Here is a 7,243-nt window from a genome sequence, read left to right on the forward strand (position 1 = left end):
GCGGAGTAGGGGGACAGAAGGCTGTAGCGACACCCCCCCCCCCCCCCCCCCCCCCCCGATAATTCTGTATCAAAAATATTATTGGTACTAAATCTTAAGTCAGAGATTATTTTTGCTTGTAGAATGTAGGAAATTGCATTTCAGGACATCTAGTTTTCAAAAATATTTAGGGGGATAAAACTGTTTTGTGAATTCAACTCGCCAAGGGTAATTTCAGACAAAACAGCTGTACCTCTCGGGTTGTGATTTCCCTGATTGCAACATCCACTCTTGATAGATTCTGTTTAATCTAGCACAGCTCAAAACCTGGCTAATTCAGTCTAGTGGGCAACAAAACAAAACCTAGTAAACCTTTAAAAAAACATTTATTAGTAACAATATGTTCGTCAAGCCAGTTAACTCCTCACTGAGCCAGTTAACTATTCATGGAGTTAGTTAACCCTTCGTCGAGCCAGTTAACCCTTCTTCGAGCCCGTTTAACCCTTTGCAAGTGCCTGGAGATGAGCGACTTCGGCGTTCATGGCGCACTTCAGGGCATCAGCTTGCTTGTGCTTCGTACAGGTTTGACACGAGTGGGAAATCTGGTTCTCACAAACGGTCAGCTTGCATCGCTCTATGCCTACAGGTGGAACGAGAAATGACAAAATGAAGTCTCCCACACATTATAACATTTTAAGCAGTGGGTATTTATGGTTGACTTGCTAAAAGATTATGGGGGAGGAGGTAAGAGAGAGAGAGAGAGAGAGAGAGAGAGACGGAGGGAGAAAGGGAGAGAGATGGAGGGGAAAAAAGACACAAACAGAGAGAGAGATTGAGAGAGAAAGAGAGAGGGAGACAGATAGAGGGGAAGTAAGACACAGACAGACAGGGAGATTGAAAGAGAAAGGGAGAGAGATAGAGGGGAAGAAAGACACAGACAGAGAGAGGGGAGGGGGGGGGGGTAGACAGAAAGGGAGAGAATGATTGAGAAAGAGAGAGGGGAGAAAGACATAACATACACAGAGAGACAGACAGACAGACAGAGAGAGATATATTGTCTTTAAAGCAAACCTTTACTTACCACTAAGAAAAGCTCTCTTTCCGATGTGCAGACGGCATTTGTGGATGTTGTAGTGCAGTTTGATTTTGGAATTTGGGATTGCTAACTGAAACAGTGTTAAAAGTTTCCATTATTACACCTGTACCAAACCGAATTAGAGCGGGGTGGAGGGCTCCACAAAAACAAAAAAAAAAAAAAACGTGAAACAATCCATTTATACTATTGACCTAAAAGAGCTATTTTTACTAGAAGACCGTAGTGATTATATATTACATTATTTTTATTCCTAATATATATATTATATTTTTATTCCTAATATATGATATTGACGATACCGAAACACGAGGGTAATAATCTCCTTATCATATAATCTCAAGCTTAATACAACGTGTGTTTCTAAACTGTACATGCAAGTAAACTCTTCCTGGAATTATTTAATTTAATATGGAGGGAGGGATGCCTTCCTTTGGAGTGGAAACACGCAGAAGTGTTTGCACTTCCAAAAATGGGTAAGGACCTCTCCCTCCCTACTAATTACAGGCCCATATCATTAACATCAAGCGTCTGCAAGACCATGGAGTGCATGGTAAATAATCGCCTTATCCACTTTTGGAGGTAAATAAATCGTTGTCTATTTTTGCCAAAGTGGTTTTAGAAAGCATCACTCCACCCATAGATCACCTTGTTCGTCTTCAAAACGAGGCAAAAAGATGCCTTACGGAATGGACACAAGGTGGGAGGAGTGTTTGTGGATATAGAAAAGGCGTACGACATGGGTCTGGCGACGTGGTTTGGTAATAAAAGCTTATCGAATGGGGATTAAAGGAGCGATGTTCACTTTTATTTTAAAATTCTTGGAAGATAAGAACATTCGCTGTTAATGTTAATAGTGTGTTTTTCCCCATTCTAACCTTTGGAAAATGGTATCCCACAAGGCTCAGTGATAGCGCCCCACCTTATTTGCAATATTTATCAATGATTTGGCAGAGGCACTCATCACTAGAAATAAAAGTAATAATACTAAACTTAGTATCGGTCTGTTTGCAGACGATACGGCCTTCTGGGAGAGTAGGAAAAAACTATGACCCCTTTGAGAGGATCTCCAGTGGATGTTAACAATCTAGCACTATGGTCTAGAGCTTGGGGTGTTACCATTTCTAAATCTAAAAACTAAAAGTATAAATTTTATAAAAAAAGACAATTTAAATCCGTTTGTGATCTAAAACTTAAAATAAATGAGGTTACTATTAACCAGGTGCAATCGGTCAAATTTCTCGGAGTAATCTTTGACCATAATCTTAGTTTTGGAGAACAACATAACGGAGGTGACTGGTAACTGCACTATATATATAAATTTTACTTAGGGCATTATCAGGCACACCCTGGGGGTGCTGATAGAAAAACGCTGCTCATGATCTTTGAGGCTTTTATAGTGTTCCAGATTGCAGTATGGAGCCCAGGCCTTTGGATGTTGCTTCCCAGACTCAGCTGAGAAAAACTGGATAGGTGTATGGTAGGGCTCTCAAGGTAATAGTTTGGGGGAACTATCTGCACACCGTATGATTTAGTGTCTTGGTAGAGCTGGGGGTAATGCCATTGGCCCTTAGGAGGATCAGGCAGGGGTTGAAATATATTAATAAAATCCGTAGCCTTGTGCCTGATTCTCCAGTTAACAACCTTAAACCTGTTAAAGTAAATATAAACAGAGATAGGGGACATATCATTGTTTCATATTTAAATAAGTTTGCAAATGACTTTGGGATTGTTGGCCTTCCGCTAAGGCAGAATAGAGACATCGGTGGATCTGCCGTGGGTGACCAATGTCCCAAAAGTGCATTACCATATCAGGGAAGAAATTATTAAAACTAATAATCCTAATTTTAAAAATATTATATTTCAAGCAGTGGTTGGAGAAATCTACCCGACCCGATGTGACTAAGTCTATACAGACGGGTCGAAAGACCCAACCACTGGTAAAACAGGAATGGCTTTGTTATTAATAATTTTAAATATTAAGGAAACCGATAGCCATTAGGACTAGACTATCGGATAACATTTCAGTTTATACATCAGAATTAATGGCCATACTGTATTCCATTGAAATGGATTGAAAGATATCATGTTAATAATAGCCCCAATAGATATGTCATCTTCTCTGACAGTCTTAGTGCCCTGCACAAGCAATCAATGGAGCCCATAGTATCAGATCGGAAATTATAAATAAAATTTATAAAAAATATATTTAATATTGCTGCCTCTGGGTATCCAAGTCGTGTATGGAGTGGGTTCACCGGCTCATATTGGAATATCTGGTAATGAAGCAGCCGATGCCAACGCTAAAAAGAGTTGCTGGAACCGGCCCAGTCGGCGTTCAGTAGAACATAATGTTAACGAAATAAATTCCATAGCTGAGCCACACCTGGTGGCTCTGTGGCAAACCGAATGGGAACCACAGAGCCAGGGTGTGGCATGCCTACATTAAACCAAAAGCGACCACTCCTGGCGCAGTTTCTTTTAATGTAAGGTAACTAGAATTATTGCAAAAACTTAGAAATGGGTGTCTCTTCGGCTTTAAATGATGTTAGATTTAAAATTAAAAAAGTTAAGTCACCCAACTGTTTAGTATGTCATACAATCGAAGATGTTAATCATTTTTTGATAAAATGTACTAAACATGACAAAATTAGACTGGAAACTGGTTAATTATTTTATTAAAATTAAATTAGAGTTTAATGCTTATAATTTATTAAATCGGATGAACACTAAAGAATATAAAAATACAATAGACAGTTTGTTGGTCGCATTTTGTATATCAATCTAAAAATAAATATATAATATTATAGGGTTCTCCTGGGGGCGGTTCCTGCCATAGCCTAGGCATTGTTAGATTGGTGCAAATGTGGCAGGCCCGTTCCTTTTATGGACCCACAATAAATAATCACTGTTGGTGGGCTAACGGGGTAATAGCACTCATTATTGTTTGCTCCTCACCCCTTCTGGGGTTGGAAGGATGTTACCTGCTCCCCTATGTCCGGTCTTTCGCCCCTTCCGTCTGCAATGTCGCGCCTGGCTTGCTGGATTTTTTATTTTAATGGTAATGTACGGTTTTAAAATTATTTTAATTATATTGTATATAAATAGTATATTGTATTTTAATTTTTAAATTAATTTATATTGTGGTGTGGGTGTTTGATATGAATTTTTTTGTAGTTTTTTTTTTACTTCGGGTTGATGATGGGGTTGCTATCTGGCAGTAACAGCCCCCTCCTCGCCGACCAAATATATTGTATGAAACTGCTTTTAATTTTTATTGGGTGTTTATGTTTTAAAATTGATAGGTTTACACACCGTGCTCTTTTAATTTGTTTTTAATTTATTTTATACGTGTTTTAACTTTATGAGATAGAGGGAAATGGGACCCTGTGGCGGCTGCTTAACCTCCTTTAATCAACCTCCCTACTAAATAATAATAGGGCTCAAATAAAGAGTTTCTGTACTATTTGTATTTTTGAAATGCTCGTTCTAAATTTGCGACAAAGTTTTAAATTAAATGGATTATATATTTTATATTAATTATTATTTTTGGAATTGCGCAAATAAAAACTAATTATATAATATCCGTATTCCCCATTGGTTTAATTTCAAAATTGTCCTAAGTAATTTCTGTCCCGGATTGGGCCCCTGGCCTCCAGAGACCGAACCCGGGGTGGACATGCTCCAAGCCTTAGTGGTATAGGAGCATGGGAAAGTCTTCACTCACTCGCAAGTTTAATTCTAGTCCGCCATTACTAGATATTCAAATGACGTACGAATACGTGGTGCGGTGTCAAAATAAACTAGTGCATAACGGTTTTGTTTGTTTTGTTGTTTTGTTTTGTTATTGTTTGTTTTGTTTTTTCTGAACGCTGGACAGCTTTCAGTGTAAATATTGCTATTAAAATGTATATTTGATGACTGAATGCACACGTCAATTATGGAGTGTCACCCTAGTACGTTTGCTTAATATATATATATATATATATATATATATATATATATATATATATATATATCGAGTAATTAGGAGATCTGCTGTAAAATAGCCAATGTGTTTTAAATACATGTCATACCTTCCTGAAACATCAGCTGTACATGCGTTGTTTTGGGGGTTTTCAATTAGTTTGTATTTAATTACGTGTGTGTATATTGGTTTTTTTCCTTGCATTTTGTAATATGTTTTGTAAACTGTACCTTTGCCAATGAAAAAGTAAATAAATAAATAAATTTAAACAAATTTAAATAAAACAAATATTAAAAAAATAATAGTAAATATTATTCTGTACACTTGGGGACAGGATGTAGCCCAGTGGTAAAGCGCTTGCTTGATGCCCGGTCGGTTTCGGATCGATCCCCGTCAGTGGGACCATTGGGCCATTTCTAGTTCCAGCCAGTGCACCAGTACAAGTATATCAAAGGCTGTTGTATGTTATGTCCTGTCTTTGGGATGGTGCATATAAAAGATCCCTTGCTACCAATGGACAAATTTAGCGGGTTTCCACTCTAAGACTATATGTCGAAAATACCAATAGCCGATGATTAAAAAATCAGTGTGCTCTAATGGTGTCGTTAAACAAACGAAACTGTTTACTTGTAGCAGCTTCATACAAGTCCGTTTTAGGAAATAGTGCCTCATAAAAAGTATATCAAATTCTGATATACCTTTTAAAATTGTTCTTTGGTGATTACACGTAGCATGACCCCTATAGTATTTAAATAACCCATTGGTCTGATGTCACTTGTTATATGTAGTACTAACTGATAACAACTGTACAAGTGGTATGGTGACACTTGTATATCAGCAACACGAGGCGGTGCTCTGATATGAGGGTGGCTAATTGAAAACGTTCGAGGTCGACCTATGTTGACTTTTTACACGGTACTTGTCAGTTGAGAGCACTCCCTAAAATTAGTAGTTAAATGACCCTCTCGATAGTGTTGTATTTTTCACAGAATATATTCTGACATAGAAATTGTATTGAACTGCATGAAGTAATTAATGGTGGTGTGTAACCTGTAGTGAGGAGCTGGAGGGTGTATGCTAGTTAAAGTTATTAAGTTTTACGAACATACTTTGTATATGGTACTAACCACTAACAATTAACCCACTGCCCTGGACTGATAGTCCAGATAGCTGAGGAGTCTGTGTGTGTGTGTATGTGTGTGTGTGTGTGTGTGTGCCAAGGACAGCGTGTTTGAATCTTAATTGAATATAAGCACGAACATAAGTTGAATGAATGAATGTATATGATGCCTTGTATCATTTGCCTGCTGACTAATATCACCATTTATTATATTGGCCCTCGAACTGCATGGAGTAATATATGATAATGTGTAACCTTTAAATGATGAGGAAACTACTCACGTCTCCACTCTTGCCAGAGAACAGAGCGCCGATATCACCGATGAGACTCTGAACCAAGGGGCCAACAGCCGCTCCGATAACTGGGGCCAGCAGTGGGAGTATGCACTGGGAAAGGCCGAACAGACTCAACACTAGTACCAGGTTAACTGAAGCGAAACAAATGCAGAACAAACACAATTAAAGGTGCACATTCCTCCTCAGAGATTGTATAACATAAAAGGAAGGAAGGAAATGTTTTATTTAACTAGGCACTCAACAGATTTTATTTACGGTTATATGGCGTCAGATATATGCTTAAGGACCACACAGATATTTAGTAGGGAAACCCGCTGTCGCCACTTCATGGGCTACTCTTTTCGATTAGCAGCAAGGGATCTTTTATATGCATCATCAGTGTTCTAACTAGGATTTTGATGGGGCAGGGCGCTAATTTAATTGTAGGGCATTTTTAACGCGAAAATCTTATTTTTGAGGCAAGTGCTGGATATGATCGATTTTTTTTACATTCATAAATATCATATATGTAGAAATATCTAAGCTGGTTTTAATTTTAAAAACGTTTTTGGAGGGATGGGGACAATCATTTTCTAAACCTAAATTTATTATTCATAAATTTGGATGTTTAATGAAACAGTACATTCATCGCCGTATGCGGACAGTCATGAAAATGCCCGAATCTGGATAACAACATATTACAGGCTTCAGTGGTGTCGTGTTTAGGTCATTGGACATAAGGCTGGTAGGTACAGGGTTCGCAGCCCAGTACCGGCTCCCACCCAGAGCGACTCAACAGGTAGGTGTAA

The 7,243-nt window shown here is 38.2% G+C and overlaps 1 long non-coding RNA gene across 1 annotated transcript; it reads right to left on the reverse strand.

The window, feature by feature from the left end:
- Positions 1-389: 389 nt before the first annotated feature.
- On the reverse strand, positions 390-6,693 carry LOC121373188. Its single transcript, XR_005958030.1, has 3 exons — positions 6,441-6,693; positions 1,061-1,145; positions 390-619 (listed from the first exon to the last, which is right to left on the reverse strand). It is a non-coding gene; the product is annotated as an uncharacterized LOC121373188 (long non-coding RNA).
- Positions 6,694-7,243: the final 550 nt, after the last annotated feature.

This window comes from Gigantopelta aegis, chromosome 5, assembly GCF_016097555.1.
Source record: "Gigantopelta aegis isolate Gae_Host chromosome 5, Gae_host_genome, whole genome shotgun sequence".
Taxonomy (NCBI): Eukaryota; Metazoa; Mollusca; class Gastropoda; order Neomphalida; family Peltospiridae; genus Gigantopelta; species Gigantopelta aegis.